The following is a 25,545-nucleotide window of genomic DNA, read 5'->3' as shown; positions in this document are numbered from 1 at the left end:
TCTTCTAATTAATAAAAATTTACTGAACACTTTGTAAGACTTGCTTTTCAATGTACGTTGCCAGCCTCCTACAACTGTAGCTGGTAAGGAGAGTAGAAATGTTTCAGTGCTTTTATTTTTATTTTACCGTATTTTCTTTTTGTCTCTGTTTTTCTTTCTCTTTCTTTCTGCTTTTGTTGTCATTAACACTTGACACTGACATTTCTTCTTTACAGTACTTTACAATCTGGGCAGATAATTTTTAATATGGCACAGAAACTGAAGCTATGGACTGGATGCTGCTCTTAGCTCTTTGAATTTCCACAGTCCCATCTACTTGTTCCAGAAACATTCCTACTGAGGGTAGGTGCTGAGCATGTGAACAGGTAGTTAGCATCAGGGTCTGCCTTATAGCTGCAATAAGTTAATGATGTTAGACAGGAAGGAAAAACTGACTCGTTTTACAGTTCCTTTAATTAGTAGGTTTAACTTTTATTGTTATCATCCTTGAGTGTTGTTTTGGTTTTTCTTTTTTTCCCCTGCAAAATAAATAAATAAATATCCTTTGGAGAGGACATAAGTAAATGCAAATCACTTCCACAAATTTTGCTCCCTACAGTAATTGGGGAGTTAAATGAAGCAAGTTTTGATTTTGTGTTGTTTTAGGGGAAGGAGGAAGGTGATTACTTGTACAAGATCTCTGAAACAGGGGAAAATATCTGTGGGAAATCTGTTTTATCTTTATTGAATTTTCTTTTTAATCAGTTATGACATGGTGTACCAAGAATGGCTATTTCTCTCCTTCCTCCCCCAATGAATTCTTCAACAAGTAGCAAATTATTTAAGATAAATGTCTACTGCTGTAGACAGCTGCCAGAATAGAAGTGAAAATAAACTGGTGAAAGGAAACTGCCCAGTTCATGGAAAGGGCAGCAACGATATAGTGCAGCAAGTCCATGACACTTCTGGATACACATGCTGAAAGACTTACCCTGGCTGGCCTGCTACAAATCTCCCAGTAATTCATTAAGGGAAATGCTCCTTGCAACATTTCACTCCTATTTTAACACCCTTTGTCTTTACTTTCCATACTCAGTGGGTTCATTCCTATGTCAAGTGAGCCTCACTGAAACCAGTTTTTCATTCCTGATAGAGTATTCTGTTTTGCTCGACTAGAAAGATTAGATGGATGCTTTTACTGTAAGTATTTTAACAGTCTGTGGTATTTTTCAGGGTTTGGGGTCAAAAGAAGGATATGATCATTGTGATACAATAAATAATGTAGAATAAAGTAGCGTGACTAGTGAATGTAGCAGTGATGAATGTTGTCATGTTTTGCCATAACTTCGAGAGACAGCCTTGAAGAAATAGCCATCCTCTAAATACATTGCAATCTGATGCATTTTAAGATAGAAAGTTAAAAATATTATGGTGCTTCTGATCTGCTTCAAGCCCCTGAAATTACAGAATTAATTTATTTTCACTATCACAGAGGGCAAGATGATGGCAATTTGTTATAGTTGTCCAGGGAGGAGTCCCATTAAGCCCACTCTTAAATTTTTCAGAATGCTGACCATGAGATTCGTCCCATTTAAACAGAAAAGTTTGCCATTTATGCCAACTACTATTTAGTTACATCAAGTGTCTCTGTTCTTCCTTATGTAACTTGACTACCCTAAAGAAAGTCATAGCTGAGTCCTGGTTTAGTAATTTTGTATTTCTAAAACAGATCAGAGTGAGGTGGGACAATACTTGAATTTACACAATAGTTTCTGAAATATGTTGGCAGAAACCTGGATCTGGATAGCATGAGTGCATGTATCCACAGAAGTCAGGAATGTCGTCTTTTGCTTATAGCTTACAGTGTTATAAGATTAAGCAGAATGAGAAGGCAAAGTATAGGAATACCTGTGCTTCTGGTACACTTAGAACTGTAATAGATAAATAATGGAAAAAGGGGCATAATGGATTAATGGTAATTGCTGTAGCTAGAGCTGATTTGATCTTTTTCTGAGTGGTACTGTGCAGATCTTTGAGTGCAGTTCATAGCGAATGCTTCTATCAAAAGCAGATTTAAAATTGTTCTATCAATTGTGTAGTTCAAGATATTGTCTGTTTAACTGTAGTGCATCTCTAGCAACAGATTCCACCTTATAGACTGGGAAAAAAACAAGACTTAAAATGCTTTTCATGGATGGCCTTCTGTGGGACCTCTAGATTTCATTCATAATCCTGATGGGATTTCCATGGTCTGGAGGTACATTCTATTGTGCACATGTGCTCATATATACATGTGCACATTGCAGTGTTAGGTGTGTAAAGGAAACTCCTCTTGTCTTAAGTAGATGCATGTAAATGAGGCATCATCTGGCTCCAGGATTTTTATACTGAGCCAGGAGTGGATTGTATGTTTATACTCATCCCTAATTCAGTAAGAAAGCTAATTGCTGTGGTTCTTAGGAAATGTTATTGGTTGTATATTGTGTTGCTGGCATTAAGCATCACTATTTTTTTGTTGTGCTTTTCAAAGTTTGTTTTTAGTGGTTCTAATCTGTGAGACTAGAATCTAGACTGCAATAACTGCTGTGAAACCTTGTGTGGATTTCAAATTGGAAGTGTGGTGAGCTGCTGTTTCAGTGGTTTAATGCAAAAAGTTGTTTAATTTGCTTGCAAGTCACTGGGATGGGAATTGGTAGCACTATAAAGCAAAAAGGAAGCAAACTCTTATTTCATTTTAATCTCTACTTCAAGTTTGAGATACTAACATCAATTTATTTAAGTCAACTCCATCTTTCTAAGTGATGAGAATGTCTTAGAGATGAGTTTGTATGTGGGTGTTTGTTTTCTATAAGGTTCTTAGAAAACATGAGGAATCTGTATCTGGCGTCATACCAAAGTCCTATGCTTTATGTGTTCTTACTATTCATGTAAAACACTATTAAAGTTTCTCTTTCACTCTTACATTTTAGCATTCCTCTTTTTCCTTTGTGACTGTATTTTGTGTCTAAATATTTTTCAATGTGCTATGGTTCATGTAGGCTTAAAAATCTGTCCCTGCTCCGTCAGATACCTGCATCACCTGCTTGGTATCCTAACATATGCTTCATACTTTGAGAGCAGAATGCAGTGATGCAGTCTGAATTCCATCAAGACTATATTTAATGATCTATGCAGTTCTGGAACCTGAGGTTTCCTTCTCCCAGGATGAATAAATTCTCTGTTTATCTGTGTGTTCTTGTGAAGCCCACCATATCCCCTGGAGAGGTGCGATTGCAAGGCTCTAGAGTTTTTACTGGTAGATTTTTTTCTCCTTTATTCTGTGTGGAAATATCTCCTTGTTTTGGATGTTCTTTCAAAGTACCCTCTTTATTTGCACATATGACTGCCGGGTTAGTCAGTCCTTGTCATGTATGGACAGGAATATTCTTTTCACCCTTTACCTGGTCTGTTAGAATATAATCACTTTTTTAATTAAGCACATGTCTCAGTTTTGATTTCTTGTGTCTTTTATTCCAATTGACTGTATCAGCCTTCTGCCACTTTACTTCATATTGCCAACCCACCAGCACCATCTCTCTTTTTGGTCAGCTTGCACAATCTGATCTGAAACAGACTTTGAAAGCAATGGCAAATCAATGTACTAATAATATGAAAAGCAAACAGTACTGAAGGGAGAAGAACTAAAGGCAGTAATAAACTGAGTAGCTAACAGAGGAGAAAAAAAATATTAAGTAATATTATTTTTGGATTAGTATGATGGATGTAGTTTTAGCTAGAGATCTATTACAAATGGCTCAATGAAACAAAGCAGTATCAACTGGTGAGAATGTATTTATTTAGTTTGTAACAGTAAAAATAGGAAATTAGCAAACTGTGATGAGTAACTGCTTGCAGACGTGTTCCTCTCAGTCACATGAGCTGTGGTAGCAGGAGTCATTACAGGCAGGTGAAGGTTTAACTTACCTGAACTTACCTCACCTTGTGTACAAACAAGGTGATGCATGACCTTAAAATTAACTTTAATACATTGCTTGCACTTAAAGATTATTTGTACTCCCTGTAGTTTGAGCATGGCAATAGTATGTCAGCAAGTTATTTCTTCTTGTTTACCATTCATTATGAGCATCCACAAGTGCTGCTGTGTTGTCCAAATTCAGACTGTTTGGCTGCAGCCCTGATTTTATGAGTTTAGGTTTTACTGCTGGAGTTGCGTTGCTTTTTGAGAGTAAGGTAAATTGTTATTTCCCTTTCTAGCTGGAGGTTAATGAATAACAGGTACAAGAAACATGTTTTTATTTCTGTGATTTGAGATATCCTTGACCACAGTGAACAAATAAATCGTACAGTGATAGGAGTATTTTGTTTCTTACAGGTTTGTGTTCCGTATCCCTATTTCCTAGTGATATATTCATAGTACTTGAAGATCTTACCCTACCATGTTCTGTCACTTGTCCTACAGATGAGTCTTGTAAAACAAATGAAATTAAGTAGCTGTTTGAGTTGAATGATGCATTTGATTATCGTTGTCAGTGATGAACTTTGATTAGCCACTGCTGCTGGTTTAGCAGCAGTTTTGTCATCTTCTGTTTTCACATTCCCTTAAAATGAAGAATTTAAGGAGTTTTATTCTTGTGCTCCCTATGAGAATATTTTGTGTGTGTGTGATCAATATTATTCACGTTATTATTTTTCTACCAATTCTCTGGTATCTAAGCAATGATCATACTGTTGGATGTGAGGAAATATTCACCCTTTTACTTTATACATTTTTTTTCCTTTTTTTTCCTTCCCCCCCCTTTTTTTTTTTCATTTTAGCTATGTGGTTTAGGAATGTTTCTCCTATAAACTCATCAACAGCTCAAAACAAGAGTAGGATTGTCAATAACACATGAGAAGGGAATCGCTTTCTTTCTCTAGACTGCTGAGCTTGTATGGAGATCTACAGAGGCATCTCTCTCTGCAGATTCCTATGCTGTACCAGGAGGAGCTGTTCTGCTATCATTTTTGAAAGTCTGTTGTATATGTACCACAAAAACCTAGCAGTGAAACATAACTGCTTTTGTACACAGGTAGCTACTGTTTGTATATTTATTCTAGCTGTAGATGTCCCTGTTCATTGCAGGGGAGTTGGACTCAACCGTTAAGGATCCCTTCTGACTCAAACGATTCTATGATTCTCTGTAGTCATTAGTGAACTTTTATGAAGATGTCTTCTTTGCATGCCATTTCCTTACCTGGTTTCTAAGTAATAAATCAGCATCTGGGATAACCGTGTTTGAGCTTCAGCCAGTTCAAACGTGAAGCCACATCTATGAGTTTTATTTGGTTGTGTGGTCCTAGAATAGCACAATATTAGCTTTCTTTAGGCTGAGTTCTATGTTAAATACCTGATTTAAATGAGTGTAGCTTTCCTAAATGTTATGCTTCAAAGATTTGGTTTGTTCGCCACCTCCTTGCTCATGCAATAGGCAACTGGGGCAAGGAGGGGGGATGAAAAGCCTTATTAATCTGTGAGTTTCTGTGGTCAGGGTGTACTGTCAGCCTTTTACAGATCTGTCAGAGTTCAATGGGGAAAGCAGCCTAGTGATGCAAAGGCAGTTCTTCTCCCTTCATTCACTCTGACATTGAGATTGTAGTTTAAAATTTCAGTTTTTGACCTGTGCTTTCTGAATGTGGCAGATGCATAACTCATAAAAAAACCCAGACTCAAACAGTGATGAGATGCAGTGAGGAGAGATGAAAAGATTTTTTTAAGGGCAAGTATTAGAGAAGCACAGTGATATTGCAGCAGTCAAAGAGGGGTTGCATTTAAAACCACACAAGCATTGTGAAAGGCTAGCCTATCTTTAAATTCAAATGCATGTGTTTATGATGCAATTCCATTAGGAACTCTTTCATTGTACTTCCAAAAGCCTGTGTTTTGCAGAGAACTATTACTCATCACACAAACCTGGCTCCATAGTTCTTCCAGAAAACAGCAAAAACTGATGTTATTTTCAGAAGATCATCCCTTGATATGCTGATGATGTCTACCCAAAACACCAGAAAGCCCTCTTTTTGGAGAATGATAGTATAGCTAGCTTCTCATTTGGGAAGGGCTTGAGTGATCTTCCTGCTGCAGCCTTACAGCTCCAGAAGTGCAAAGTGCATTTCTTTAGAAGCTTTTAATCTGCCTATACTTTGTAGCAGGAATGCTACAATCTCTGGATTGAAACAGAAGGTTATTAATGCAGGCATAACTACCATTTCTTGTGTTCAAAACAAGAATTCTAAAGCTAAATTTTAAGTAAAAATGCACATGCTATAGGATGGAGTGTCTGCCTTGGTGAAGTATCTTGGTTTAGTATAGCAAAAAGGAAAGTCTGTAATGCATAGTGCTAAAATAAAGGGTAATTTTGAGCAGCAGTGCTTTACTGGATTATGTCCCTGCTTCTGGAAGTCATCCTTGCTTTAGGACACATCAAAAATACAAAAAGTGAGATTAGAAACAAATCTAACTGGGCATGAACATAAGCACAGATGTGTGTTAGAAACGTTAAGATTCCATAAGATGTTTTTCTTCATTTGAAGTGAAAGAATGTTACAAATAAGGAACTTGCAGTAATTCAGTGCCCCAAGTGTGTGCTCTTTGAATTGCAATAATTATTATTAGGGTGGGAGAGGAGGCAGGAGAGATCACTTCTATCATGCTGTTTATTCTTTCTAGTGTGTTGAATCATTGAATGTGTGGCAGGAGGAGTGTCCTGTCAGTCTTTTGTTATGCTTTAGATATGGCCAATCAACAAGCAGTCAATCAACAAGAAAGGGTTTAGAGTACTATGACCAATGAGTTACGTTTTCATCTGGCAACAGAGGAATGTGAGCAGCAAATGTGAGGGGGAAAGGAGGACTTTCAGAGAGCAACAGGTCTTAGAAATATGGACTTCCAATTGTTCCAAAGTGACAGAATCATAGGATCGTAGAATTACTCAGGTTGGAAAAGACTTCGAAGATCATCAAGTCCAATCACAGCCTAACCAGAACCCTAACTCTAACAACCCTCTGCTAAATCATATCTCTGAGCACCACATCCAAACGGCTCTTAAACACATCCAGGGACAGTGAGTGACTCAAGCACCTCCCTGGGGAGCCCATTCCAGTGTTTAACTACCCTTTCTGTAAAGAAGTCTTTCCTAATGTCCAGCCTAAACTTACCTTGGTGCAACTTGAAGCCATTTCCTCTTGTCCTGTCACCTGTCACCAGTGAGAAGAGACTTGCCCTGCTCTCACTGTAAGCACCTTTCAGATACTGGAAGAGAGCGATAAGGTCTCCCCTCAGCCTCCTTTTCCCCAGATTAAACAGCCCCAGCTTCCTCAGCCTCTCCTCATAGGGCTGATTTTTTAAAGCCTTTCACGAGCCTCGTTGCTCTTCTCTGGACCTGCTCCAATACCTCCATGTACTTTTTGTACTAAGGTGCCCCAAACTGAACGCAGTACTCAAGGTGAGGCCTCACCAATGACGAGTACAGGGGCAGGATGACTTCTCTAGTCCTGCTCACCACACCATTCCTGATACAAGCCAGGATGCAACTGGCCTTCTTGGCTACCTGTGCACACTGCTGGCTTGTATTAAGCTGACTGTCCATCAGCACACCAAGGTCCCTTTCCATCAGGCAGCTTTCCAGCCACACCTCCCCAAGCCTGTAGGGTTGCCTGGGGTTATTGTGACCAAAATGCAGGACCCAACACTTGGCCCTATTGAAACTCATATAGTTAGCCTTGGCCCATTGATCCAGTCTATCCAGGTCCCTCTGTAGTGCCCTTCTTCCCTCTGGCAGATCAAAATTCCCTCCCAACTTGGTATCATCTGCAAACTTACTGAGGGTGCACTCAACCCCCTCATCAAGATCATCAGTGAAGATGCTGAACAGGAGCAGCCCCAGCACTGAGCCCTGGGGGACGTCGCTCGTGACTGGCCACCAACTGGATTCAACTCCATTGACCACAATGGAGTGTATAGGCTTTAGTGGAATAACTTTTGAGAACAGTGTATGCTTTAGTGGAATAGCTGCATATTTTCTGAATTGGGTCACATACAGTGCTGAATTAGCTCATCCCTACTTCAGCCACTTCAGAGAAGAGCCAAGAGCCTCTTTATCGACAGCTAGAAGTTCACTAGGGGTGCAGATTAAAGGCACAACCTGGTAGGTGCCCTTTCATACACTTCATGTTCTCATTCCTTTCCTTCTGTCTCTATCTCTTGTCCTTGTTTCAACTTGTCCTGTGAACAGCCAAGTGAATTAGATAAGCCAGTTGTCCCTACATTCAGAACATCAACTCATCTAGAATTGGGTTCAGGTTTTAGAATTCATTATGATGGTTGTCCTTAAGGTGAATTACAAGTGCCATAGATTTGCCTGCTAGGTAAAATAAAACCTCCAGATTCTTCGGTTTGGGTTTACATTGCTATTACCATATTACAGTACTAAACAAAGAATACCAATACCACTAAATTTTACTAAACCATTAGTGAAACCATTATGGAAAAAACTGCTAGCAGTACACATTCTTGATTGTGGTTATTTACTGAAAAACAGAAGTAAATAGAAGTTTCAGAGCAGCTGAGATTACTTCAATTCAATAATGTGTGGCTCTGGTTTTCAAGAGAGGCCTCTGCAAGCTTCCAGTGAAACTGATTATAAAGTTCTCTTTGCTTTATGATTGCTCTGCATCCCTATTTCTTCCTAAATTTTACTATGTACATAATCAGGTGGGTTGTTTTATTTTTTTTTTGGTTTCTTTTGGTTTGTTTTTGAGGAAACAGTTTGGAATTTGAAGGAAAAGATGTTAAAGAGTTCAGAAATAACTTCCCTTCCTCTAAAGAAAGTGCAGTGGGAAATGGGGATACCCATTTATTCCTGGTAAAGAAAGGTAAATACCTGCAGATTTGTGCTCAGTTTGTCTTAAGCTCAAAGGAGAAACCACGATACATCTACCAAAGTGTGTAAGACCTTTATTACAACATAAACCAAGGGAAGAGATGGCAGTCTTACCTCAAATGAATTGGTGAAGAGAGAGGATTCTCTGTGTTCTCAAGGAGTGAAACTGAGCTTAGCAAAGTTCTCGGGCTTACTGAGACTTACTTCATACGGGGGAGCAAAGGCTAGAATATGAAATTAAGAGTGAGCTCCAGTGAGCTGCCATGGGAACTTCTAGGGTGATTAAGAACTGCTATAAGTAAATCTTATCCACAGAGATTTACCTAGGATCATATAACAAGTTAATGGCTGTGCCAGGAATAGAGCCTGGATCACTTGGCTTGTGATCCAATGACTTATCCACTGCCAAAAGCAAACGGTGATTAAGAAAATAGCATCAACATCAAGTCTGGCAAGAAATAGGAAGCCGTAATATGTTTGAGATGGTAAATACCAAAAAGCTGCTTAGTCCACCTCTTACACACATTTGAATTAAAAGTACGTTAATAAATCTTGGTTAGACAAATGAGCACAAGTCAGGAAATATAACATTTCTAGTTAATCTTATTTTATTTAGTTAATCCTATGATTCATATAAAAGGACTCTCACTTATCCAGAATAGCAAAATACAAGGGAAAAATAACTCCAACTTTACTTCTGTTGAGGTCATAGTTAATTGTTAGAAATGTTATGTTCTGTTGGCTTTGTGGGTGTGTGTGATTGTTTTGTTTTGATTTCCCCTTCCCCCTCCCTCCCCCCCCCCCTATTTTCCCATTTGGGTTAGTTGTCATTTTCAGATATTTTTGGTCCTATTTTCAAGCACCATACCTGACTTCCTATATCCCTTTTAGCTTGAGTTACAGAGTTTTAGAAGTTCAATAATTGTTTTTCTTGCTATGAAAAATGAAGTTCTCAGTGAAAAAGGCTTTTATATGGTGATTGATAAGTCTACTGTATTTCTGGTTTTAAAATTAACTTTCTTCATTTTTTTTTTCCCAAAATTTTTTTGCAAAGAAGAATAGTGTCAATATTGCATTCTATTCAGCAAGTCACTATGGGCACTCAGATGTCAAAATGTTTCAAAAACATATAAAAAATAAAGAAATGAATAGAAGCTTCCTTGTTCCTTAAATTATTACTGTGTTACCCTGAACTGTAAGTGAACCCTTTTTGCTTATAAAAGAGACAGCTGTTCATGCGATTGAAACCATGGTTCATTACAAGCTGACCTCAAATTCAGAAGTAAAACTTCCTCTATTTTACTACAACTATTCAGACGTGGACTAGAGATAAACAATAATCAAAATCAGGATGAAACTTGACTGGGAAACCCTCTATGCTCTTTGGCAGAATTATAGCAGCTCTTGGATCAGGGAGAGTGATATAATGTTAAATGACCCTAAAACATTCCCTTCTCAAATGCTGCAGGTCCCTGCTGCCAACTCTGTAGCAAACAAAGGCTGATTGTAATGACTCCTTAAGCATAAGAGTATAGAAACGTTAATTATCACATTTTTTTCACTTTAAACATTTACAGAGAGTCAAGATGTAAATGAGCCTGTTTATGTTCATTTTACACTTATTTTTTTCGGGTGAATTATGTCCTATTTTAATTTCTTTCCTAAATGAATGGATTTACTTTTAGTTAGTTGATAGTTATGTTGGGTGTAAAAATAATAATAGTGAGCTCCTGTGTCACTACTCTTTTAACCAAAGATATACATCTAGAATAATGTCATACCACTACAAAAAGCAAACTAAGTTAATGCTCATTACTAGCTAGCTTTCTTTTATAAATGAAGTAGGGCAGTGCCATAGTGCCTTGGATGTATGTTTCTCTCTTTTGGTCTATTGTGTTTGTTATCCCTTTTCTGTAGCTCCCTTGTTTGTTGATTGTTTTGAGACACAGCAATCCTTTCTAATATTATTCATGACCCATATAACGAGACTTGGAGTATGATCTTTCATTATTAACAAGAGTGCCATAAGGTTTTTTTCTGAGTATGTGTTTGCCAGGCTACATTTAATTACATAGATTTGGGGTAACAAGTTTGAGTCAATGAAGTACAGGATGCATCAAGTAATAACAATTTTAATTGATACTTGTTCAGTGATTTGGAGTTCGTCCTCGTAGGATAACTGTGTTCAGATCACTCTTTTGGGATCTGGCCTAACTTTAAGTGTGGGGATTTAAAATCTCTGCAATGGGAATATATATGTCTCTGGATTTTAAAAATGTGTTGTGGAAATATCTTAAGAAATGCCAGAAGTAAAAACCTGGGGGGGAAGCTGTTCTGCTGGCTGGGGATTTGAAAATCTGTACGCAAAAGCTGATGCTGTCTCCCATTGATAGGTTCCATCATGCCTTATTCTCCCCCTGAAGTGCATGTGGTATGGGGCTGTTGATATTAATAATGCATAGAATTGCAGGTTTTCTTTACCCACAGACTATTAGAGGTGGTGTGGTTTTGTGTGTTTTTCTCTCCAGAGATGGACTTTAAATTGCCCAGCCTTTCGATCGTAGGAAAACAAAAACTTCTCCTTTACTGAGGTGTTCTGAGCAAAGGGCGCTGAAGAGATAAAATGTTAGATTTCTCTGAAATGTTTTCTTCTTCTTGGATTGTCTTTTCTCTGCATGCAGTGCTATTTTGCTTGCTCTGCAGAGCTCCACATCGCCTTTGTCCAGATCTCTTTTGTTTTTGTAAATAAGTCAGGAGGATACCAGCTAACTGTTGCAGCAGTCTTACGGATGTCATTGTTTGGCTTGATCCCAGCACCTTCAGACTCCATTGGATTACTTGTGTCTTCTTGCTAGAGTATTGAGGAGTCATGCTTGAAACCACATGTGGGAGAGAATAAAATAGATAAGTCTGGGCTTTTTTCCTCTCACTTTTTCTTAATTTTTTGCCCTGCTTGTGCAAACTCTGCTGTAGTTTAAGTGGAGAAGATAAAGGAAGAGGGGAAGGGATGCTAGCTATCTTTCTCTCCATCCAGACTCTGGGGATGAATCCCTTTCACAGGCTGCATGTATCCTGTTTTCCACATCCTACAGTTTCCTCAGTCGGTATCTGTCCTGCGAAAGGAATTAAAGCAGTCTTACTGTTAAGACTGGAACTCCAATTATGTTCTTCCAATAAGCAAGCATCCACCTTGGTGCTGACCTTTTAGATATTCAAAGGGCACAAACTCAGTGGTGATTGTGACTTGCTTTATCTCTAGGACAACTTTGTGGTATTTTAGAGGGCTTCAGCTAATTTCAGAACCTTTTGAGGCAGTGCAAATCTGAGGTCAGCTAGTCTTGTGTTTTCTAAGAACAGCTGAAACTTTGCAACAGATTCTGAAGGTACTTTTCAACAAGTACATAAAATATAAATAAATATAAATATATATATATTCAGAGATTACTGATGACATGGATAAGGACGGAGATCCTCAGTTGGAAGAGATATATAAGTTACTCAAAGTTGTTTCACCTGCTTCTAAAATGAATCCATGCTGCTTCCAAGAAAGGGAACAGAGGATATGTGCTCTAGAAGAATGAACAGGACTCTCCAGAGAAATCAGTATGCTCACCCTGAAAGATATCCTGAAATGATTAAAGATCTAAGCAATCAGCAATATTTTTGTGCCTGTCATAGCAGGTTGTTCTAAATGCCTGGCTCAGAATGCTCTAAAGCCAAAGGAGCATGTTTTCCTTGCCTGGTAGGAATAGTGTCACCTGTTGAACCGCTGTTTCTGTTGCTTAGAACATTCTGGACTGTCTTGTGTATGTTCTTGTCTGGTCAGGCTTTACCAGGCTGATGGTAAACCATGTGATGGGTACAAATTGCAGACAGTCTACCACTTTCTGCCTCCCTCTTCGTGATGAATTTTATAGATAAGGATATTTGTAGTTTTAACCTTTCTTCTCCTTCACAGTAGTTTGAGTTAAAAATGAAGTGTCAGATGCAATTTTTAATTTCCTGTCTATTTCATTTTAACCCAGGTCTTTTTACTTCTTTTAATCAGTGTGCTATTTAACGCAGCTGTTGACAAGTGACTCTTGCTTAGGCATGTTTTCGAAACACGCAAAATATCTGCAATTTAAAAGGCAAATGATGCATTGCAAAATTGAAGAGCATAAAGAGCAAAGTGGACTTACTTTTCTCTATACTGCTAGAGAAAAACAAAAACTGGTTATCCTAAAGCAACCTAGAGCAGACTTTTAAAAAATGACAAAGGCCATGCATGCTTGGAAGATGCTGCATAGGTGCAGCCCATGCAGATGAAGAAATGATTTAAAATGTGAGGGGTGGTTTTCATTTGAGAGACTTCATTATTTTTTGAGGCTTTAAAAACTGGTAAACAAAAAAAGATATCCACAGCTATTCATTCTTTGTAAGAACAAAACAGATAAATGCCCGTATCAAAACTGATATTAGGATAAAGCCTACACAGAATTTAAATACTTGCTTTTAGAGTTAGCAGTTTAGTGTCATTCATGGTCCCTGTTTTAGGAGAGTTAGTTTTCCATGTTATCATCTTGGATTGACTCAGGAGTACACGGAGGGATCAGAGGCTGCTCTTGTAGTGATGTAGACTGTACTCATTTTCAAGAAGAGTCAGAACAAAACAACCCCTCCAAAACCAAAACATACGCTACCTGAAATGTATTAACTTTCCAGTGCTGCCTTCTCTTGAAGTATTTATTTATTTTGTAGCATCTGAAAGTTTTTGCTTTCATACATGTTAGAGACGTTTAAGAAGGTAGCAATGAGACTAGAGACCTTACAAGCTAAATAAATGGGGTGTAAGGGGAGAAGGGACATTTCTATTTATTTCTGTTTGCCTTTGTTATTATTTTGTTTTCCCCATCTGCTGCTTTGTATAGCTACTCTGTTTTTTAGCAACTTTCTGCAGTTACTGGGCATTTAATTGCACACCTGTGCCTTGCCTTGTGTAACCCTTTCTTAATCTATTGTACAACAACTATGAACTTTTTCCATTTCATCTTAGATTTCTTCAGTTTTCAAACTTGTGTACAAACATTTATTTCAGCTGTAAAAATGTAATGTTCTGCTTCAAACTGGTTGGTTGTCTCAGACCTTTTTGGGAATTGCTTCTGACATGTAGGTTTTTGTTAAAAGTGCTTACTAGGCTGCCAATCATCTTACTATGCCAGAGCTACTGGGTGTCTCTATCATGGCCATGGAATATATACCTACAGCAAACATGAAACCTGCGCTGCACTTACTGCTTATGGTCTACTCTGTGCTTGCTAGTTGCAGGGTGTTGCAGCCTGGAACAACTTTTACTCATTTGCAAGAACATTAACTGTGTGATCTGCAGCACCCCATCCATTTTGGGGGTGCTAGTGTCCCTAGGCATAAAAGAATAATGGCCTTTGATATCCTCTGTGGTTGTAGAAAGGCTAGAGAAGAATGCAGGCACTTGATTTTGTAGTTCAGATATAAGACAGATTATTTGCAGATGAGATGGATATTGGGTTGTTTCGTTACTGTTTGTCTCTAATCTGATTTTTAAAAACAAGACAATCTATCAAGAGATGCTGATTGCTAGACCCAAAACTGACAACCCCTGTGGTGTTTTTTCAGTGCTATTCTGGCTTATCTCATAACTATTGATTTCTTTCATTTTCTCTTTGTTGTCCTCGCTTCAAGAAAATCACCCTATTCTGTAAACTGTCAAACTGTTAATGAAATGAGTATTAATACTTCCAGGACAATTACTAAATGAACCAAAGAGCTTGGTTGGTAAGGTCATGTTTCAGCTCTAAGTTTGAGATCAATTAAGTGGCTTAAATCCAAAGGCTCTGACGTGGTTTTCTGCTACTGTAGTTACACTGCCTTTTTTTTTTCTTTTTTTTTTTTTTTCCTAACCACTTTCTGTATGGAAAAGCAGGCTGTGCAGTGTGTGGAGCAAGTGGAAATTGTGTGGGAAAAGGCTTGGGTCTCAGAAGTGCTTAAAATGGATGACTTAAGCTTGTAAATCAAAGGAGAAATTTGTCAGTTATTCTACTTCACAGCAGTAGGACAAATTTGGTGTGAGTGAGGACTTCTGGCCCAAAGCTACCTGAGGTTGCAAGTTTTGGCTTTGTTGTTGATCCTTGACAGAAACTGTAATCCAAGTTCCCCTCACCCTCCTGAGATGTCAAGAAACGATGCTGGCTTTCTTCCAGCTAAGGCAATATTCCAGAGGAAGGTAGCATAGCTAAGCCAGTTAACTGCCTGAAAGTAGCTGAACTAGAAAGGAAGAAAGTGAAAATAGAGAATGTCTTTTCATGTAAAAATAGGAGTTATTTTGGTATAGGTTTTTAAGTTGATTTATTCTGACTTCTCTCTAATAATAGCCTGAATGGTTTTCCCTTTGGATACCAAGCTTACTATGTCCCCTTCAGAAGAAAGTAGCTTGAGGAAAACTTGGCTTAACAACAAGCCCTATGTTAAAGTAAACTAAAACAAAACAAAACCAAAAGATTTAATCAGTAGAGCTCTTTGAAATCAATTTCATCTGAAACACCTCTCCAAAGCTGAGACAGGAGAGAATAATGTTAGTTGGTTTACAAATTGGTTAGAGACATTTAAAATTAAGTATCTCTTAGTGCTGGATATAATGTAATCGTTCTTTTCAACCAGAAGTTTAAATAAAGGAACACAAACTTCTGTAGTAAGGGAGTGAACTGAAACATCTTTCAGAGAAAGATCTCCTGCTTTCTTGTCCTGTGCCTCCCCGGATTAGTAACATCTGTGCAGCTGCAGTGTTATCCTGTATGGCTTCAGTGCAGTTTGGTGCTATCTTTTTCCCCTGTACATTTAGTTGTCTTTTTCATAGGTGTTTCTAATTTGGATTTCCTTCTCCAATATATCTCTACATATTTCTAATGACTTGGTGTCATTTATTGGTGTAAGTTCTCTTCTTTTTCAAACATTTCTTCATAAAACTTCAGGAAATCCATGTTGTTTGAGTGCATTTACAGGATTAAGACTATAGATGTTCTAATGAAGAACCTCTAAGTAAATTGGCTTTTTCCCAGAAGTTCTCTCCACTTTGCTGGTTTTAGATTAATGAAGTTTGGCTCTCACAAGGTCAAGTTTGTGTTCATCATGAGCAGTAAGCCCACAAGTAGCCATTTCTAGGCAGGATAACAGAGTTTGGTGAAAATAGCATTGACATATGGGGTGACCAGATCAGATGTGGTATGTTATGGTAAAGGCTGGTTTTGTAGGAGAGAGCTGTGATATGCCAGTAAGTAGTTTTCAAAGACTTGTTAAGCATCTGGGGTTTAGTTGGAGGTCCACTTCTGAGGTCCCATGTGGAGCAGTGCTTTATTTATTTTGTAGGGGTTTTTTTGTTTTGTTTTGTTTTCCCCTTCTCTCCAGTGTTTGCTGTTTTGGGGGAATAAAATGAGGGAGGTCCTGAATATGTGGGAAGGTTTAAATGCATTTATTTATTTATGGTGCATCACTTTGGGTTTAAATCTCAGTGCAACTTTGACATATTTTTTAGTCTTTGAAACATTTTGTTTTTCCTTGCAAAAATAATCAGCCTTTGTAAAAAAAAAAAAATTCTGACCAGAATTGAAAGCTGTTGAGTGGATCTGGAACTATTTTTCAGATCCTTTGTGATAACAGTGGTGATAAACAATTAAGACTTTTGCAAGTATAATCCAGGATTTAAAAGTAAATTATAGTTAAAAACAGACAAATTCAGAGAGTGCCATCTTTACAAAAGGGAATCAATGTATGATGAAGATAATGAAAATAAGATAAGCTTGGTCTGAACACCATAATCTTGAATGTTTATAACTGGTGATTATGAATTCCATGATTCTGTTTTTCAAGTTTAACCATAATACCAAACTCAGTAGGACAGAGGAAATAGTACATGGGACAAGCCACCATATTAAAAATGTTGGGAATGTGTTGTCTCTCCCTGGCTTTGCCATTGCTGCCTGATTGCTTGCTCCCTCTTGTATTGCCAGTCTATGTCTTAGAGAGATTCCTATTCCTATTGCACGGAAGAGATGTCAGCCTTGTTTAGCATCAGCCAAGGTTAGAATCATTGAAGTTGATGCATCTGCATAGTTCAGCATAATTTGGCGCAAAGATATGGCTCAGGTCCCAAAAGCTGGATATTACTGTGGGGCTGCACTTTTTCCTTAGAGAATTTGGGTATGGCACTGATTTTGGCTATAGCAGATGAGAGTTACTAATTTTTTTGTTTATTTGTTTGTTTGTTTTTAAATGCTCTGTTTACACAATGACTCTATAACTGTTACACTGAAACCATGGAGGTTTGTTCTGGTGGATTAGATCTAGGACCAGAATTTTAGAAAACTGACTCCTGTGGTTCTTGACCTGTTGATGGCAGTGGGCAGAGCTTGATACTTTTAGTTAATAAAGCACATTCATGGGCACTGCAGCAAGATATCACTATTATGTGCCAGAGCCAAGAGTAAGAGTGTTGCTCTACAGTATGAGCTGTTTTAGTCTGATGTGACATTTACCTTTACTCATCAGAAGTGCGATCAGTGGGGAGTTAACCAGATCTTTGTTCATGAAGATAAGTGTCAAATGTTATCAATCCAAATCCTCATATATTGTCTATTGTCACGGTACCTGACTGCGTACAAAGCGAAAAAGCTCACAAATTTATACTTAAACCAGGTAGCAAAAGATGTTTGTAAAGATGTCTCTGACAATTTTCTGGCAGCGTCTGTGTGGATAGAAGCTATGCTGTTTCCTTTAATTCTGTAACAGACAGAGATAAGCTTGTTTAATTATTTTAGGGGTGAGGGAAAGGATTAAAACAAGGCTAGACTTGGACTCAGTAATGGAGCACTAAATTCATAATAAATTCTTTCTTTTACCTTCCTCCTAGTTTGTCTTTCTACCCAGGAGGCTAAGGACATGTTCTCTCTTCTGAAGTCAGTCTTTGGAGTAAGCACTGCCAACAAGGCCAGGTGTAATTTAAAAATATTTATGCATTGTCAGTTCTGGAATTAATCTTTCTTAATTGAATTGACACGAACGCATGTCTGCAGGTAATGTAAACTGTCAAACACTCTGCCAGTGACAGCATGTTGGTCAGGGTGGTGAAGTTAATGAGAGATCTAAATTGTGATGGAATATCTCAGTGTTGGCTTTGGAGCCTGGTGTTTATAAATGCATTAGTAACATCACATTAACTACAGGCTACAAGACTCCTGAGTTCAGAAGGGCTAATTATTTGTTTGCAGTTGCTGAAAGAACCAGGAACAAGATGTTTGTACCTCAGAAACAGGAGTACATTTGCTGTATTGAAGTTTCTCTTGAAATGCATATAAGGGAAGTTTTAGGCAGGATTTGTTTCATTTGATAATCTATTTTTGTAGACTAGATATACTATTTTAAAACACACATATTGAAATATTCATCAGTTCTGTCTAGGAGTGTCTAAGCCATTTCCACTGACAGCTTGATTGTGCCTACAGCTACCTTACAACAAAGCACATATCTAATAATGATGCTACCTTCCCCTCATGGCAAAATGCTTTGGCTTTTGTTTTAGCTGTCTAACCTCTGGAGTAGTGCAAGAAGGATACTGTGTGTATAGCAGAAATCATAGATAACATTTGTGTTGAAAGAACAAAATTAGCAGATGAACCATTGCTTGCTGTAGACAAGCGTTCATAGGGGTTTCCCAGGTTCCTCCAAGCTTAGTAAAGTATGCAATCTGCGTGACATGCTCAAGGGCTGAGGCTGCAGCCAAGTTATCTGAGTGGAGGTAGGAGCTTATGAATTTGCAGCCTGAATGATCTATATCCTGAGAGAAATACTTGCTTAAGTGCCATAATAAATACTACTAAGCATCATGCTGCTTTCTGGGCTAGAGTTCAGACCCTCTTTTCTATATGCAGGCTGAGCTCAGTGGAGATCTACTACATATTCTTGGTTGGAGCTGTGGGAGCAAAGAGTTAAAATGTTTGGATATGAGATATTTGAATGCTTGACACTGGGACAGTCACTCTATAGATATGAGTACAAATGAGCTCAGAATTAAGTTTCTTTAGAGACATACCATTTTGCTCTGGAATTTGTCAAAAATACTCATCTTTAAGTCACACAAATCTCCCAGAGAGATGTACTTATCTTAAAGAAATTAAGTAACATAAGTGAAACTTATGATTTGGGGGCTGATTTTTGACCGTTGGGAATTGTTAATAGCTAATTATCCACTACAAAAGCAATAACTGAGGAGATGCGCTGACATCTGTGCAGGCAGGCATGCTTTGCAATGAGAAAATGCACTGCATGCAAAGAGCAGACAGGTTACTTCTTGGTTGTAACCTTGTCAGAGTGGTGGTTTTGTGAGGAACTTGGCATGTTGTGATCTATCTTGTATTACAGTCTTAGGTGAGTGATGCAGAGCTTTGGAAAAGGAGATAGAAACCCATAGAAGCAGTCTCATTCCCTGATAAATGTTGTTCTTACCAGATCGCTATTTTCTAGTGGTTTTTTGTTGTTGCTTTTTTTTTTTTTTTTTTTTTTCTATCCTAGGAATGTAACTCGTTGGCCTCTTTCCTCATATGCTTCTCCAGTAGCATCATAAATTATGCAAAATCTGTAAAGCATCCATCCACATTATTATTACAAGGCAATGACTTTTATGGCTTAATTCAATTCACTCTTAATTTGTCTTCTTTTGATTTTTGTCCATGTTACTCATTCTTTTCCTGATTTAATGGAGACAAAGATGAAAAAATTTACAACTGGGTCATCAGAAAAATGCAGGCCCAGTAAGTCTACAGTTCACCAGGATCCCTGGAGCTGATGTCTTCATGTTGGCACTTGGTTTCCACATCAGAGTTTATTCTGTTGTTTCTGCCAGCTAATCAATAAGTCCTGTCACTTTTTCCTTATGACTGGGATAGTACAGCAAGTGTTGGGGTTGACAAGTTTGGAGTACTCTGGCCAGTATTTTAACTCATTCTCTTGAGGTCTTGGTGATTTTTCTGGTAAGAATTACAGTAACTGCTTTAGTCCTCCTAGATTATACATGGTGTGTAATAGTGTGCTTTGGATATTTTTTTTAATCCATACTGTTAAAAAATTGTCCCGCTATGATCCTGGACATAATCATGAGCTGTTTGAAATTAATAAAAATAGGACTAGCACTTATACTGGTATGTTAGTTGTCATGATCAGGTCTTGCCTATGTGGATTAATAGGAGTTTCTACCTTGCCCAAGACTGGAAGTAGCTTACTTGGTTGAAGCCATCAGCAGAGAGACCATTTCTGAATCAGCTCAGCAGAGTCAATGTATTTACTTCATTTTAGAAGGACAACAAATAATAAAACGCAAATTCACCAAGCTCTAACTTTCGGTTGAGGTAGTGTGGGGGTGCTGATCTTTTGCAGATGGCAGGACAAGTTTGTTACAGCCTGGTCTATGATCCTAAGAGCTTGTATAGCTCCAGCACCACATACTGGAAGCAATAGCAGTAACTTTCTTCAGGCTTTTATTGAAATTGAAACTTTTATTCATGATAAAACTAAAGTGTATGTTATTTTCACAGATCAGCAATCAGTTTCTTTCTTATTTTTAACTGTGAATGCCAGTTTCCAAACCGGAATCTCAGCTTTTGAGGCAGTAGTGATGTGCAGCAGGAGACGAGTATGAGATAGCTGAGATTTTTACAGAACATGCGTCCAGGTGCTGAACAGTTGTGGGAAGGTGTTTTAAATGTGACTTTCTCACATAGACCCTGCATCAGCATTTCTACAGTGTGAGCTTTGCAAAGATAAGGGCTGACTTTGCCCCACCCATTCCAAAATGGACTAAGAGCAGATTAGTACTCAAAACTGACGCTAAGTGCAGAACCCTCTCAGATTTTGCCGGCTTGTCCTGGCTATTGCTGCGCAAAATGAATTTGGGGCTTCATTGCATTTTTTCCTCTCCTCGTTGCCCTGAATGCAGAAGTTTTCTTGCGGGCCCATTTGCTACTTTTTGAGCAGGGGACGTACATTTCTCTTTTTATTGCTTTGGGGGATTTCCATTTCATTTTCCTTTAATTTGCTCCTCCCTGTTAATCGCATAAGAGAAGCTTAGAATGTTAAGTGAACAGATAATTACTGGTCTATGTATATGGACAAGAAGAATTCAGATTTACATGAAAATAGCTATCTTCAGGTTAGACCTTTACATTTGGAAATAAGCTCTTTTCAGGTCTATTTTCCTTCTATTGTTATGTGCTTTATTTAATGTGAATGGTGGATGTTTGAGGAGGGACAGAGGTTTGTTTGACTATTGAGATTCATTGGCAGGGTTTAAGTTGGCACAGCATGGATCGGGGCTGGATGAGTGGAGCCATCTGATTCCTAATTAAAAACACACGCAGCACGTATACTTCTGCGGTTGAAGAAAATCAATTAAATCCTTCCTCAGAGTCGATCGCTTCTACCGGTCTACTTTTTTGTATGCGTCTGTTTAAACTCGCAGCACAGTGGGACCATCACCGTTTTGTCAGGGCTTTCTAAGGCAAGAAACAGCCAAAAACCAAAACAGACCCCCCTGTAAGAAAGCCTCTAAATGAGAACACCGGGATGAATTTCTGACCAGGTGTTCCTGTTCTCTTATTGCATAAATACTTGTCTCTGTCTTTTTTTCCTCTTTATTTTCTAAAGGTAGCAGTTACACTGTGCAGGCTTTTGCGGGAGGGCTCACAGATTATGTGGTAGAGTGCCTGTGTTTTGGGCTAGGTGGGCTTGACGTGGGCAGGATTAATTGTAGGAGTTTCACTGTTTGCCTCCTATTCTGATGGGAATCCTTTGCTGTGCGGAAAAAAGCCAACTGAAGTTAACTTCTGTGCCAGCTCAGGGAGTGTCACAAATGTAGAGCAGGAGCAAGGATGGAGCTGCCGAGTCCGGTGTGTGTCTTTGCTCCCTAGAAGTAAGGGCATAAGGCTGAAGCAAACGCGCTAATTAACAGCAGCTCTCAGTCACATCGTTGTCTGAAGAAAACATTTGTCGTCTGTTAATTAAAACAAAGACTTTGTGTATCCAGGAGAGCAGATGTACACACAGAATATTTCTGCAGCATTTCTCCCCTTGAAATCAGGGAAAGGGGCATCAGGAAGTCTGGAATTTCACTGCAGAAGCCCTGATATGTTTCTCCCTGGGTAGTGATTTGTAAGGGTTTGCTCCTAGCTACTTTTACGTTTAGAATAAGTGTTAAGAAAGTCCCTTCAGGTGCTTGACTTGCCATACTTGCAAGGCCTGTGTCCATTTCTAGTATATATGTGGACTGATGGCCAAATATTTTTAGTTGTTACTTTTATCCTCTTAGGGTATTTATTCTTGGGGAGGAGGGGGAAAGGAGGATATTCTGAAGGTCCTTCCTATGCAGTTGATGTGTTTTCATCCATTGAGTCTGGCAGCAGCCCTAAAAAGGGGCTCTGGGGGCACAGGGACTTGCTAACCGAGGGCTTGACTTCAGAATAGTTCGTTTGGTGTCTCAAGAGATGACCCTGTAGGATATACCCTCAGTGATGTCACCACACTGTAGGACTATGGTTTGAAGCAAATAATAGTTCCACACTGGAGAAAAAACATAAAGCAAACAGGAAGCAAAACAAAACAAAGAAAAAACAATGACAACAAAAAACACAGGGTATAGTAAGAAATGGGTATTATTTCCTTTTTGTTTTAAGTCTGATTTTGTTGGCTGAGGATGTGCCAGTGTACAGGAATAAATACTGAAAGCTACCAATGGCATCATTGCCTGTGTATTGTGGGCATGTAGCAGGGACTCTATAGCTGATCCATGATCTTTAGAGAGCTTCATTAATTTCTTCTTCATGGTATTTGATCAGATAGTCTGAGTAGTGAGGAGAAAGAAAACAGCAACTGCAACGAAGAGTTTTTTTTTCTTTTTTTTTTTCTTTGCATTTTTATGTTCCAAGATTTTGAGGGTGAGAGTAAGTCTTCACGTGTGCACGTGGATGGTTTTAATACTCCCCCTGAAGAAAAGCATCTAATTCATATGATCTCCACTTCCCTGTGGCTTCCATTAGATGTAATATTTTCTTGTTACTCTGTCAATTCTCAGGATAGCGCCGACCTCTTCATCTGTTCTTCTGCAGGAAGCCTTACTGATTACTGTCACTGTCCACATTTAAATCTTTATTCATTTATTATGTGCCTCTTTTGACACCTATGATTTGAACAGAAGCTGATAATGATTGGTAGAACATTGTGACATTGGTTTATTTACCATGCCCTCTTGGATGAAGGCTGTAACTTTTTTTTTTTTTTTTGCTTAATTGCTGTTCCACATTGCACAGCTCTTGCCAGCAGATCCCATGGAGGATGTAGCTGTAGCTGTTCAGTGGGAGTTTGGGTGCTTGGGTGCAAATTACCATTTCCATTACTGCCAAGCACCAGTTGCACTTAAGGTTTGCATGAATTCCCTACTCTGCTCCTTCTGCATATCTTCATTTATAGGGGTGTGTGTGTCTTCTTACGGCTTGGCACCTCAGCTTTGTTGTAGTCAAAAATCCAGCATTTTTGAAGGTCTGAGAGGGAAGTCTGCGTGTTCAGCTCACTTCTCTGAAAAGATTCAACTCAAATCTGCTATCCAGCTGTGTGTTCCCTTACTGATGTGGTGTTGGTGGGAACACACTCCAGCACTACTACTGTGGTAGCAGCGCTACTGCAGGAAAAGGATGGAGAAAAGGTTTGGTCTGTGGATCCCAAATAGTTGCTGGCAACTTGCTGCAGCACTCAGCTGTGAGGTGTACTTGTTCATCCCTTTGAGGTGGCTGATGGTCGCACTGCTGTTCAGGTCTGTTCACCTCCTGCGGTGCTTGGGTGCTTTTTGCTGCTAGTCCCGGCAACTGTTAGGGCTGGGAGAGGAATAGAACTGCATTGGAGTCTTTCATAAGCAATTTTAGTGTATTCAGAGCTTTCTGGTGGCTTCAAGGAAGAAAGCATTTTCCCTCTGGTATTCCTCATCCCATTTTAGTCAGTGGAATTCATCTGTCAGCCACAGTAAATATAACAAAAGAAACTGTTCTGAAGAGTAGCTTTGTGGTAAGAGCGCTTTTTGGACTTGACTGACAATGTGTTTTTGTTTTTTTTGTTTTGTTTTTGTCACATGAATTTTTACATAATTTTCCAATTTTCCTTCTTCAGAACATTTTCTTTAATTCATTGTATGACAGTTTCTTCATACATAACTGAGCAGTTGTGTAAAACACCTGCGTTATTTACTAGCTAAGATAACTAAGCTTGGTTGTATTTATAGATTAGGTAAGTTCCAAAGGCACTGACAGCTGTGTCTACCAAATACGCTTCAAAGGAATGGGCATCGGTGGGACTGTTTTCCCCTAACTATTAAATACTGTTATTGTTCACATGTGAACTGTGTGTAGGGTGGGAATGAAGCACAAGCTGTGGATTTTGCAAACAAATGAGACCTGGGGTGACATCTTGTGGTTGTTCGAAGAAATGCATGAAGAGCTTGTGGGTGTTGCTGACTTTACTCCTTTATTTTACCCAGAGCTGGTTTGAGAGCAAACGTTTCTTCTTGAGCTACATGGTATTTTATTTTATTTTCCCCCTATAATCCATCGAGTTGTGAAGTACTTTACAGGAGCTGTCAATTTTCTCACAGCCAGTAGTCCAGGCTTGGGAAACTAGATTGTATTTACCAATAACGGTAAATGAAGGGCATTTGATAGAAAATCGTAGCTTCTGGGAAGGCTGAGCGCATCACTGCAGCTGCTGCTTTTGGAATATGCATGGGTTCAGAGGTAGGATTTTGATGTATTGATGGCAAGTGATGATGTAATGATTTTAGTTTGCTCTCTGTCCAGATTTAGCCTTTCCCAGGCTTTCATCTATCTTGTACTTTATGTCTTAAGGACACTCAGGTGCAGATAAAGTAGCCTCATCAAATAGATTTCATTTTTCCAAAACAGAGAAGTCATTTTGGACCCAGATAATCACTAACAAATTAGAAACTTTGAAGTGTGCAGCTTGTGGAAAATGTGACACAGATCTGTTCCAGGCCTTGAAGGAAAATTTGATTAGGGAAGTGTGAAGCCTGCCAGTTCCATGTAGGATTGTGTGACTGGCATTGTATGTAAATGATAGTGCTCACATTTACTTGCTTGTGAACGTGTGCTTTTTTTGTTTCTGGAGTCAGCTGGGAGCCAGGGTGGATTTTCCAATTTTTTAGTTACTTAAAAATGTAATATTTGCATAATTATAGCAAAACCATCAAGCCTAGGCTTGTTTGCATAGAGTCAGCTGGAAGAGAGTACCAGGCTTTTGAAATGCCAGGGGAGGAGTTTTGCTTGGATCTCTGCTCCATTTTATAACTGTGTTCTGAGGAATGCTGTTCCTAAAAACCTCCTTAAAGCTAAATGCTTGTCTAACAACAGCCATTACATGCAACACACTTTTCTGAAATACGATGAAGCTGCTGTGATTTATTTATTTACTTTCCTCGGTCATACTTATGGCATTGACTGAGATAGGGTTTGTTGGTGGATGAGCAAGCACTGGCTGATGCTACCATCAGTTATTTCTGGAGTGCTATTTCATTATTGCTGAAGGAGCAATC

The 25,545-nt window shown here is 38.7% G+C and overlaps 1 long non-coding RNA gene across 1 annotated transcript in view; it reads left to right on the top strand.

Annotated features, from left to right (window-relative positions):
• The window catches only part of LOC146759974 (uncharacterized), a 43,214-nt gene that overhangs the window by 11,004 nt on the left and 6,665 nt on the right, over positions 1–25,545 (top strand). The window lies entirely within an intron of this gene.

This window comes from Coturnix japonica, chromosome 8 (assembly GCF_054131305.1).
Source record: "Coturnix japonica strain WE chromosome 8, WE-NBRP24, whole genome shotgun sequence".
NCBI lineage: Eukaryota > Metazoa > Chordata > Aves > Galliformes > Phasianidae > Coturnix > Coturnix japonica.
The sequence above is the reverse complement of the archived record's forward strand: the minus strand, read 5'-3'. Positions and strand labels throughout refer to the sequence as shown.